Genomic DNA, 13,156 nt, shown 5'->3' on the forward strand with positions numbered 1-13,156 from the left:
CTCTAGTAAACATTTCCCAGCTATTAAAAAGTGCACTCTCAAGTGCATCCTGATACCAAATCAATGCCTTGCCGTTCATGTGGTGTGATGCCATTACTAGACGTTGTGCTGGTGGTATTTGGTGATATTCAAAATAGTGATATGCTTTAAATACCCATGTTGCAGGGTTTCCACCTTCAAAGTTTTGAAAACTCCATGTAGACTCCTTTGTGAAAGCTCTTTCATGCATCATGAAGCTCCAACTCTTTGTCATTATATGGTTCTCGTTGTGGAGGGTGATTCTGATTTTCACCAATGGTTCTCACCATGTTAGACATTTGATCCAGCCTCTCTCGAATTTCGTCAATGTTTTATTCATGGCTGTCTACTTGGCATTGCAGAAGGTCCTATTGCTGCTTGAATTTGGTTCCATCTGCCATTGGATTGCTGGGCTCTGGTACCAAATTGTTTTAGTTCTAAGATCTATTGTAGAGAAAGAATGGAATATGAAATGAAATTGTAATACGAGTAAATGAGAAATGATAATAGAAACTGATATTTCATTCACTGTTTACAGGCTTGATTTAAGGCAAATCCCAACCTCCAGAAAAGAAAAGAGAAAGTTCTAGACTCTAGATATTGAATAATGATTATCTGGTCCCCCCTTTACAGTCTCCACGCATTGCATTAAAACACATAGTATTGACCAAGATTAAGCGCACAACTTTATTTATCCTAGCAGAACAACGCCGTGTGGCTGGCACTCTAAACGGCACCGCATCAGGCTACCTTTCCTCAATAAGCCTCCACTTCATAAACTCTTCAACACAAAAACACTCGACCTGTTTCTTCCTCCTCCCTTCCAACTCAGACTGACCCAGCAATCCCTAACCTCTATAACTGAGCCATAACACACAGGAGGACTTAGAAGGTGCAACGGAGGTGGAAGAGATCGTTGCGATGATCACATACGTTTATCATGAAGAAATCCCTCATTCCTCTGCTCTTAGAAAGCCTTTCAGAAATCTTATCTTATTTTCTTAACTTTCAGATCTCCCTCTTCGTGTTTTGTTTCTTTCCTCTAGCAACACATCGTCAGATGTTAACCTCACCGATGGAGCACTTGATTAGATGGGACCAAGAACCCCGTCACCATGAACCCCATCAATAGTGTGTTCAATGCTAGGAGGCTAATTGGCTGTAGATTCAACAATGTTTCTATTTTGAGTGACATTACATTGTGGCCATTCAAGCCCATGGTTGTGGGTATTTACAGGGGAGAAGCCCATGCTTCTGTATGTCTCATATGGCACCCTTTATGGTTAGGAGGCGTCACTCACTCACTCACTCACGGTTCAACGATCTCAAAAATCCCAAACCCTAGTCTTTCAATAAAAAAATCCCAAGTCGTCTTCGTTTACTTCCCCACCAAACTCGAACTGATCCCTTCGGCTTAGTGAAGGGTAGTTTTGGATTGACTACGGGATTGTATATTGTGGGGTCTTGCGTGATGGCACTAAAGTCGCCGTAAAAAACCTCACAGTCCAGAACACAGTCAGTCCCGCCGATATCAACCAAGCAATAAAACCAAAGATTGGGGGGGTGGAATCGCTGTTTTTGTTCTTTCAACATTGCAGCAGATCGAACTTGTTGCACACAAGTTTATCCAATCGTGTTGTGCCATACAAGGGAGATGGCTTACCAGATTTGTCACGAGTTCGAGAGATTTAGTATGTACTTACATGATCTCAAGGTTTGTCACGGGTGCTTGGGGGCTAGGTCTTGAAGAGGAAGGAAGTGAATGTGGGTTGCTGTTGAAGGAGGAGCATCTCAGAATGCGGGAGAAGGAAGGCTTGGAGCTGTAGGGTTGCTGATATAACGACATTTTAAATAAAAGTAGAAAGTTAGTTACTTAAGTGAAACGGTGCGCTTTGGTTTAATTGTGTAGTGTCGTTTTATATTGCATGATTGTGTGTTTTGAGCCTTAAGTGAAACGGTGAGTTTTGTCTTAAGGGATGTAGTGCGCGTTTTATGAGTCAGTCATGGTCGTTTAAGGCCATCGTCTTACTTTGCGGGTATAAAAACCAGAGCAATCCAGTTGTAATCATTCATTGAGTGTTCATTGGAATTCAATACAAATTGGAGGTTGGGAATTCCTCGAAAATTCCCTGTCAAGATTCACGAATGGAATCTGGCATTTGATCTTAGCTTTGTGTACGAGTGTCTGATTCTTTTGTTGAGGGATCTGTGTATTGGAGGAGATTGTTGCTGTAGTGTTCTTGCTTCAGAAGATACATTACAAGTGGTATCGGTAGTAGTCGATCCTTGCGGTAGCAGTCTAATGGGGGACGGGACGCGCGCAACACTGAGAGTGCAATTTGAGGAATCTCAAAGGCAGCAGGGAATAATGAAGCAGTAGCTTGAACAGAATCAACAAGCAATTTCTGGCATTACTGAAAGGTTAGAACAAGTTTCAGATCTATTGAAATCTGTAGTTGATTCTGTGAATGTTATGTCTCGTCGAGATAGAGAAGTGTCTAATGAGATTAGGAATCATGAGGAGAGAGGAGTTTTTCAGAGAAATGTTAGGTTGGATTTTCCACATTTTAGTGGCAGTGATCCAGCAGGGTGGACCTTTAAGGCCAATCAATACTTTGATTGTTTTCAAATACCTTTCCATCAGAAATTAATGGTGGCTTCGCACCATATGGAAGGTGAGGCATTGGTGTGGTACCAAAGTGCCTTTGAATCAGGTCAGTTTAATTCATGGGAGACCTTAGTGGTAGCAATGCAAGGAAGGTTTGGACCTTCAGCATTTGATGATCCAATGGAGGCATTAACCAGATTAAGACAAACTACTTCTGTTAGTTTGTATACATCACAATTTGAGGCCTTGTCCAATAGGCTCAAAGGCTTGTCTGACAAACATAAGATGAGCTGCTTTATTAGTGGACTCAAGGATGACATTTGAATACCTGTCAAGATGTTTAATCCACTAAACCTTGGAGCTGCATTTAGCCTGGCTAAACTGCAAGAGGAACATGTGCTATCTTCAAGAAAGTCATGGCGACAAAATAGCCATTTTGCTGAGAAATGGCCTCTTAATAGTGTGGGGATGACTGATATCGCCAATAATTCTCCAAAGAATGTGGTTCCTATGAGAAGGGTGAATTCATCTCATATGGATGAAAAGAGGAAAAAAGGCCTATGTTTCCACTGTGAAGAAAAGTGGAATCCTAATCATGTATGTAAAAATCCGAGGGTTTATTTCTTGCATGGGGAACCTAGTGATATGCAAGAGGTATTTGATACTGAGGATGAAGTGGTGCCTCAATCTCTACAGAATTCCAAAGAATTGGTTCTGAAAGGGGTGGAGGAACTTGAAGTCTCAATTCATGCCATTTCTGGTTGCATCAACAGTAATGCCATGAAGCTCCTAGGTACCATAGGCTCATTTTCTGTTGAGATCCTTGTAGACTCAGGAAGTACTCACAACTTCCTAAATCCTTTGGTGGTTGAAGCAGCAAAGTTGAGAGTAGTGGAAGATGGAGCCCTTCAAGTGAAAGTAGTTGATGGTACTAGCATAGTCAGCCAAGGCAAATGTGAGGAAATGATTAAGGTCCAAGGAACTAAGTTTCTAGTTCCTTTCCATGTTCTGACTCTTGGAGGCTGTGACATTGTTTTAGGGGTTCAATGGCTTAAAACATTGGGTCCTATTCAATGGGACTTTACAAATATGTCTATGCAGTTTGAGGTTGCTAGTCAGAAACTGTTTTTGCAAGGATTGTTGTCTGAACAGGTTCAGGTTGATGCTGGGATTCGCATGCTTAAATCTCCCTTCATTGGTCAGCAAGGTTGGCTTCTGCAACTTGTACCAGTTCAGCCTAAGTTGGAGCCAACACAGACTTTACCAGCAGTTGAAGAGGTTGTAAATCAGTTTCTGTCTGTATTTGAGGAACCAGTTGGGTTGCCTCCTCCTCGAGCCTTTGACCATAGAATTGTCTTGAAGGAAGGGACTCCTCCAATTTCTGTGAGACCTTACAGGTACCCCCATTACCAAAAAACAGAAATAGAAAAAATTGTTAAAGATTTGTTGTTAAATGGGGTGATTCGACCCAGCCAAAGTCCATTTTCTTCACCTGTTCTCTTGGTCAAGAAAGCTGATGGCACATGGAGAATGTGCATGGACTATAGAGCTCTCAATCAAGACACTGTTAAGGACAAGTTTCCAATTCCTGTGATAGATGAGCTCTTGGATGAGTTGTATGGGGCAAGGTATTTTTCTAAACTTGATTTAAGATCAGGTTATCACCAAATACGAGTAAGGGAAGATGACATTCCTAAGACAGCCTTTAGAACTCATGAAGGCCATTATGAGTTCTTAGTAATGCCCTTTGGGCTTACTAATGCACCAGCCACCTTTCAAGGTTTAATGAATCATATCTTTAAACCTTTCCTCCGAAAGTTTGTCTTGGTTTTCTTTGATGATATCTTGGTTTACAGCCAAGATTTATTTCAGCATTTGGAACATTTGAAAACAGTGTTATCTGTTTTACAGCAGCAGACCTTGTTTGCCAAGAAGTCTAAGTGTAAGTTTGGGGTTATGGAAGTTGATTATTTAGGACATATAATTTCTGCAGAAGGGGTAAGAGCAGACCCTACCAAAATTTCAGCCATGTTAGAGTGGCTTCTTCCTAAATCAGTGAAGGCCTTGCGAGGGTTTTTAGGCTTAACTGGGTATTATAGGAAATTTATCAAAGGTTATGGTTCAATAGCTGCCCCATTGACCATGTTATTGAAGAAGAATTCCTTTGTGTGGGGTGAAGAGGCTGAAAAGGCTTTTTTGCAACTTAAGCATGCTGTAGCTCACCCTCCAGTCTTGAAGCTGCCAGATTTCTCTCAAGCATTTCTCATTGAATGTGATGCTTCTGGTGTTGGGTTGGGAGCTGTGTTGATGCAAAACAGCCATCCCATAGCCTATTTTAGTAAAGCTCTCAAGGGTAAAGCTCTCCTCTTATCAACCTATGAGAATGAGCTTTTAGCACTTGTAAGTGCAGTTGCGAAATGGAGGCCTTACTTGCTTGGTCAGCCTTTTAAGATTAAAACTGACCAGCAAGCTTTGAAGCACTTGTTGGAGCAGAAAGTAGCCACAGAAGCACAACACAAATGGATCTCTAAGCTCATGGGATATGATTTTCAAGTTGAGTACAAAAGAGGTAAAGATAACAAGGTAGCTGATGCACTTTCAAGAAAGATGGAAGAGGATACTGCTGTTTTAGCACTCATTTCATTCCCTACTCCTGTTTGGATTACTGAATTGAAGCAAAGTTACTCAGAATCACCCCACATTCTTCAGCTCCTGGCGGCTCTCGAGAAAGGGGAACAAGTTCCAAAAGCCTTCTCCTTGCAACAAGGTCTTTTACTCAGAAAGGGCAGACTGATGATTGTTCCTGGTTCATCATTTCAGAAGAAGGTATTGCAATACATCCATTACAGCCCAGTGGCAGGCCATGTGGGCTATCATAAAACCTTGCACAGAGCTAAAATGGATTTTTTTTGGCCTGGCATGAGGCGGGATATCAGGAAATTGGTTAAGGAGTGTCAAGTCTGTCAAGTTAACAAGTCAGAAAATGTGCTGCCAGCAGGTTTACTTCAACCCTTACCCATTCCCCAGCAACCTTGGCTTGATATTGCCATGGATTTTATTGAAGGCCTCCCAAGTTCTAATGGAAGCACTGTTATTCTTACAGTGGTGGATAGATTGACCAAGTTTGGTCATTTCTTTTCCTTAGCTCATCCATACACTGCAGCTAAGGTGGCTGAGACATTTTTTTCTGGCGTTTTCAAGCTTCATGGCTTACCTAAAACAATTGTCTCCGATCGTGATGTGGTGTTCACAAGTTTGTTTTGGCAAGAACTCTTTAAGATGCAGGGCACAACCTTGACTATGAGCTCAGCTTACCATCCTCAATCTGATGGTCAAGCTGAAGCTTTGAACAAGGCTGTTGAAGCTTACTTAAGGGCTTACAGTGCTTCTAAGCCCAAGAGTTGGACTACTTGGCTTCCTATGGCTGAATGGCATTACAATACCTCGGTGCATACCTCTACAGGGATTTCTCCATTTCAAGCCTTGTATGGAATGCCTCCACCAAGGTTATTGTCTTATGTAGCTGGTACAACTACTAATGAAGCAGTAGATCAACATTTGAGGAATCGTGAGCAAGTTTTCTCCTTGTTGAAAGAAAACTTAATCAAAGCTCAGAATAGAATGAAGATGTATGCTGACAAGGGCAGATCCGAGAGATCTTTTGTGGAGGGTGATTGGGTGTTTCTCAAACTTCAACCTTATAGACAAAAATCAGTAGCCATGAGACATAACATGAAGCTTGCTCCTCGATATTATGGTCCCTTTCAAGTCATTCAGAAAATTGGGACAGTTGCTTACAAGTTGAGTTTGCCTCCTACATCAAAAATTCATTCAGTTTTCCATGTTTCTTGCCTTAAAAAGAAACTAGGGGATCAAATTACCCCTTTACCCACCTTACCTCCAATTGATGGAGAGGGTGCTGTCCAACCTGAGCCTGAACAGATTCTGGAAAGGCGTATGAAGAAGCTAGCAGGTCGTGCTGTCACTGAAGTCTTGGTCAAATGGGTGGGAGCTGCTGTGGAGGATAATTCTTGGGAACTGTTATACAAGTTAAGGTCTGCCTATCCTCACTTGATAGGCACTGTCTTGTGAAGGTCACGGGTGCCTTGGGGGCAAGGCCTTGAAGAGGAGGAGATTGTCACGGGTGCTTGGGGGCTAGGTCTTGAAGAGGAAGGAAGTGAATGTGGGTTGCTGTTGAAGGAGGAGCATCTCAGAATGCGGGAGAAGGAAGGCTTGGAGCTGTAGGGTTGCTGATATAACGACATTTTAAATAAAAGTAGAAAGTTAGTTACTTAAGTGAAACGGTGCGCTTTGGTTTAATTGTGTAGTGTCGTTTTATATTGCATGATTGTGTGTTTTGAGCCTTAAGTGAAACGGTGAGTTTTGTCTTAAGGGATGTAGTGCGCGTTTTATGAGTCAGTCATGGTCGTTTAAGGCCATCGTCTTACTTTGCGGGTATAAAAACCAGAGCAATCCAGTTGTAATCATTCATTGAGTGTTCATTGGAATTCAATACAAATTGGAGGTTGGGAATTCCTCGAAAATTCCCTGTCAAGATTCACGAATGGAATCTGGCATTTGATCTTAGCTTCGTGTACGAGTGTCTGATTCTTTTGTTGAGGGATCTGTGTATTGGAGGAGATTGTTGCTGTAGTGTTCTTGCTTCAGAAGATACATTACAAGGTTACTATCTTTTATGGTGGTGTTGGGAAAGCAACATGGGAACTGAGCTTGGATGGTATTTTTGGCACTGGAAGAGGCTCCACTATTGTTGTAACGAAGTTGTTTAATATAGTTGAGCCTAATGTTGTTGTGATATTGAGGAGTGCCAATCAGGAAAAGCTAGAGGAAATGCTAGCAGCGTCTTTTATGCAAAGAAATTAACTAGAGGAAATGTTGACTGTAAGCTATTTGATGAAATGCTTGAGAGAGTGTTAAAACTTGTTTATAGACTTGGGAGCTGACAACTTATGTGGTGTGTCTATTTTGATTATGCTATTGTGGCTGTTGTGGTGCGTACTACAATGCGGAGGTGTAAGAGTGGAAATTGTGGACATTTGGCTTAGGTGGCTTTATCAAATGGGACACATCAGATGATAATGTTGATATGGCTTTGAGTTTGTATGATCGAGCAAGAATTGAAAAGGGGCACATTGACCCAATGACATTCTCGACATTGATTAAAGTGTGTTGTGACTGGAACAATGATGACGAGTTGGAAGTTAATGACTTGTCTTTATCTTGTTGTTCAAGCTTGACACCAAATGGAAAGGCTATTGTGGGGAGGCATGCTCAACTGCTGGTTGTTCCAACTCCAAGTTGATTGACCACTTCATTGGGATGAGATTCTCTAAAAGGATGGTCCCATACAAGATTGTTAGGGGTCCAAATGAAGATGGCCATATTTTTGAGCTCCCAAGTATTCAGAAGGTAATTATTTTTCCTGGTAGAAAGCTGGACTATGAAATGACTGCTGTGGGAAGCTAAAAGACACGCAGAATTGCATTACAACTATTGAATTTGCTACAGAAAATCCTTGGATTTGCTCAATTTAAAATTGGGTTTTCTGAAGATCAAAGGGAAAATAGAAGTTTGTAAGTACTTGTTGGGGAAATTGAAACTCGATGATGATACACAAGCTGAAGATGGTGAGACTACTCTTATTCATGCATGTACTCCTCTAATTTGGGTTGCTGATCAAAGAAGAAAAGTGGTAGCGGGGTCATTGTCATCTTTATAGTCGTCAATGCAGGAAGGTGCTAAAATGAATATAGGCATTGGTGGAGCAAATCCTTTGCATATTGCTTTCGATAATGGGAGCTTAGAGACCTGCCTTCTTGCTGAGAATTTTAGGGAAAATAATATTTCGGAGCTCTTCAAAGAAAAGGAAGTGGCTCAAAGTAAGTAGTGAGCTGCTACAGAGATGGAGCTAGAGAAAGAGAGGAAGTTTCTATCCATGCTTATAAATTAACAGAGGCCTATAAAACTATAAAGGCACTTGAAGATTGGAGACTGTTATTTCTTTTGTTGCATTTACTTAATTGGGCCAGACCGAGTGTAGGCCCAGAACTATGTATTTTCCTTAGGTTTGTTGCTTAATGTTTATTTGAGGGCCCTTTCCATGACCTTAGTTGTTTCCGTAGGATTCTTATGAGGGTAGAGGTACCCAACGATATTCTGTGTAAGGCATTCTGGAATTCTGTTAGAGCAATGGCATCGGCTTAGCAAAATGTGAAAATAAAAATTTGCCTTATTTTACTTTTAAATTGCTGCATTGGATTCGCCAAAGAGCTACAGTTGAAGCTTTGAGCAAAAATTATGTTTGTTGGTTTCAAAAATTATTTATGTGATTGTTGGGTAGAATAAAGGTTGACAAAATGTGTTTGTTGGATTATTATATTGAGGAAAAAAATTAGTTAGGAAACATTAATTAACATATGGTTAGTGTAATTGTAAAATATGAAAAAAAATATTATTATTAAAAAAAGAATATTATATTATTATTTTGACTAATCCAACGTGGGATTAAGGCTAGAAAAGTTTTGAATTTAAGGAAAATATATATTTTTCATCAAATTTTAGAGATTGCTTTGATGAAACCATGTCAATGCTCTCAAGTCTCTATAGTCCTATCTATAGGAATTGGGTGGCCTTGAATCACCCTTACGTATATGAATTACAAATTATTCTCAGTTATTCTTCTTATGAATTTCTATCTTCGTCCGTGTCTCTATTTTACATTATTCCAGTAATTCGGATTGTAAGGTTAGTTAGATTGATAACAAAATGCCAGAAGAAGAAATAGGAAATGCCAAACGATCAAGAGAGATCTGGTTCCGAAGATTTTTTAGAAAAATAACATAAAAACATCTCAGAGTTAGAAAAATAAAATAAAATAGAAGAAGATATTAGTGACTCCCGATATTTTGATTTTGATTTTGTTAGAATAAGTATTTATAAATAAACTATTTACTAAAATCATTGTTAATTGAAATTCGATTTGAGATGACGTACGTTATATATATATAATTGTGTAAAAGTCTAGACTGTAATTAATAAATAATGAATCAAAATCAAATTAATTTATAAATGATTCTTTTAATGTATCCATCCGCATAGATAGAGTACGTACGTACAGATCATGTTAATTTGTTCTTACGTTTCAATTCATTCTAACATTGACAGAATGTACCATTAATTCCCTCAACGCACCAAATAAGTGATCTTAGTTTTTGGGATAACTTTTTTTAACACAGAATGAAAATTGCCCTAAATCATGATTTATTTAGTTATTTTTTTAAAGGAAGTGCATGTCAATATATAATTATGGACTGTATTACATGCACCAAGCATCGGTACCGAAACGTTAGGGTACCGATTATTATTTATTTATTTCTTAAACTCATTTTTGTTTGTATTTTTTTTAAGAAAATATCAAAAATAAACACACAAATGCTTTTAAGAAAAAAAAATAGTGATCGATACACTTTTTCGGTAAGAGTATTATTTTCCAATAATTATATATTGTTGGAACGGAGTATAAATCTTTCTAAAGTTTATATTTCGGGATAAAAAATGTCATACACGATAATAAAAATTAAGAATTTGGATTTGATTATTGATCAAAAGATTTGATAATAAAAAACTTGGAAAGATTTTATCTCTTCCATGTAATTTTCTTATAAATAGGGCGTTATGTTTTGTATTCAATCACATGAATTTACAATAATAAATATGTAATCCTTAAAGTCTCTATGTTTCATTGTCCTCGTACTCTTTCTCTATCTCAATTTCTATTATATTTTATATTTCCTATTATCTTATTAGAACAATTTGGCTAACGTGAGACACGATTCTAAGAAATATCTCCTTGTACCATTTCCATACACCACGTGATGCCATTCCTCCTAATCCCAGTCCTCCCTTATCCTTCTCTAATCACACCCCACTTTTCACTCATCTAAGCCGGAATAATTATCAGAACGGAATTTAAAATTGCACCGATCGAAGAGGCTTCATAGGATATTGACGTAGAAATACGAGAAAAAATATCCACAATTGTTGGAAGTGTGTTAATGCATAAATTCACACAAGAAGCTAGAACGGATGAAGAGTCATCCTCGGCCTATGATGGTGAATCGGGTGTCGATATAGTGCTATTGGTGTTCATTTATAAGAATAATAAATAAATAAATATACAAAATATAAATAAAGAGAGACACAAATTTACATCATTCAGCATAAAGTGCTACGTTCACGTGTTGTTTGGGGGAGAAATCCACTATAATAGGTAATTTTAACATCTTTCATGGCCATAAGTATCTCTTAATAGAATGGACGAAATTAGGAATTGATGGTTGTTGAAGAGGATGCCTCCCTTGAGAGAAGACCCTTTGGAGTCGCTATGCATAGTTGAGGCATTCGGTAGAGAAGTCATAGAGAGTTTGTAGATTTGTAGAGATCTCTTCATTTTATAGAGGTTTATTTCTTTCTTCGGAGTGATTGAGTCCTACTTGCCTTATGTCACTTTCTCCTTTTTGTATCTGAGTTAACCTCTTTTAGCTTATCTCTTCCCTTACTATTAGTGATAGGTTTTCAATGGGCTGCAGTCAACTTTATTCCTAACAGATGCCTGTGATTATTAAAATCGATTTACTCAATAAGAAAGTTTTGAGAATTTTCAAGTCAAGCTACGATAGAGATAGTCTAAAAAACTATAGAGAAATTTTGGGAACTTGTCCCTAGTTTTTTGTTGTTGTGTAATGCATTGAAGATTCTTGTCAGTGGTCCTCGAGGAGAATCCACGAAATTTATATTAAGGGCCTTCAAGGATGGGCCTCTGGAAAGTTTGTCTTTAATCGAGTGTACTTATGATTGCAGGTGACTGTTTATTGTTAGCAAATAGTGCATATTTCTATAATTGTTTCTTCTTTTGTTGGTAGTAATGGATTCTTTGTCCCTTGAGGTGATTTTCTGTTTATGTTTTTGGCATTGAGATTATAATTTATTAGTTGTAACCTGGGCTGTGATTATCCCAGTCGATCCCTTGGATTCATCTCACACTAGTTTCGAGCATGTCGACTCGTTCCCAAAGGTAACCTGTGCGAGATGGTTGTAGAGCTCGGATGCTCATTCCCAGAGGCAACACGTGGGCGGCAGTTGTAGCACGAGTGTTAACACTTAGCATTGATTGAGAAGATGCCCTGGCGTTGATGGCCAATTGCGAGCACGAGAAGATTCAGCTTTAATAGAAGACTAGAGATGTGCTTTACTACGCTAATTGGCGAGGAGGGAAACACTTAGAAAATGTGTTCCCTCTTTTGGTCACCGTACGAGTGTAGGGACATTCGGCTTTGAGGCTAGGGGGGAGATGGGCTGGATCATGCTAGTTGGGGAGGAGCGGAACACTTAGGAGAGGTGTTCACTCCTTTGATCGTCGTGCAAGTGTAAGAATACTTGGTTCGAAGCTAGCAAGAGATGGGCTTGACCATGGTAGTTGGCGAGTAGAGGAACACTTAGGAGAGGTGTTCCCCACTTTGATCGTTGTGCGAGTGTACGAATAGTCATCGAGGTTAGGTGGGAGATGGGTTCGACCGTGCTAGTTGGCCAGGAGGGGAAACATTTAGGAGAGGTGTTCCTTTCTTTGATCATCGTGCGAGTGTAGGAACACTTGACTTTGAGGCTAGGCGAAAGAAAATATTTTATTGGTTTGGGTTTTGGAAAATAAGAGAGAAAAACTTGAATAAAAATATTATAAAGTTAAAATATTGTTTGAATATAATCTTTTACTACAATTTTTGTCTTAAAATTTGAAAATGTAGTATTATTTTTTTGTGTTTTGTTTGAGAGGTTTGAAATTTGAGGATTTAAAATTGAAAAACATTTTACGTTTGAGTAATGTTTGAGAAGGAAATATCTGAAAATTTAAGAGAATATCGTATAATACTTGAGAACAATTATATTGCAAAACGGATCCTAAAATTCAAATCCAGGTTTCCTTAAAGCCCCTAAGAATAGCCAATGCCCAAAACCATTTAAATCATGTCTATAGCTTTTATTAGAAACCCAAGCTAATAGAAGTCGAACTCAAAAGCCAGCCCATGTTTCCTTATTAATCTGACTCCATCATGTCTTTTTTATGGATCCACGTTCTTTAAGCTGATTTCTTGATATTAATGAACTAGTACGCAATAGAAAGCAATCCTTCTCAAATTAGTGAATATTCAATTCATGTATGACACTAAAAATTCTCTCTTTAGTTTTTAACGTCGAAAAACTTTTCTAAACTAGTACACGACAGAGGGAATCCTACTCAAATTAGTGAATATTCAAAACCACTCCAAAACCACTTCCCACACAGCTCGAGTGGGGAATTCTTGATGGATAGCCTTACTGCTGAGGAGCTCCCAACCACGGCCCAATACGAAACAAAACCTTATGAAATAGTTCTTGACACGGGAAAATGTGCATTCCAGGCGAGCAAGCCGGTACTTGCCATGGGAATGAAAGCTGCATCGGTTGCCTTCGTAG

At 39.0% G+C, this 13,156-nt stretch overlaps 1 long non-coding RNA gene across 1 annotated transcript; it reads left to right on the plus strand.

Annotated features, from left to right (window-relative positions):
- Nucleotides 1-1,595: 1,595 nt before the first annotated feature.
- On the plus strand, nucleotides 1,596-8,870 carry LOC118344844. The gene is made up of 2 exons (XR_004798539.1): nucleotides 1,596-1,732; nucleotides 7,310-8,870. It is a non-coding gene; the product is annotated as an uncharacterized LOC118344844 (long non-coding RNA).
- Nucleotides 8,871-13,156: the final 4,286 nt, after the last annotated feature.

The sequence above is a fragment of the Juglans regia genome, chromosome 16 (genome assembly GCF_001411555.2).
Source record: "Juglans regia cultivar Chandler chromosome 16, Walnut 2.0, whole genome shotgun sequence".
NCBI classification, from domain to species: Eukaryota; Viridiplantae; Streptophyta; class Magnoliopsida; order Fagales; family Juglandaceae; genus Juglans; species Juglans regia.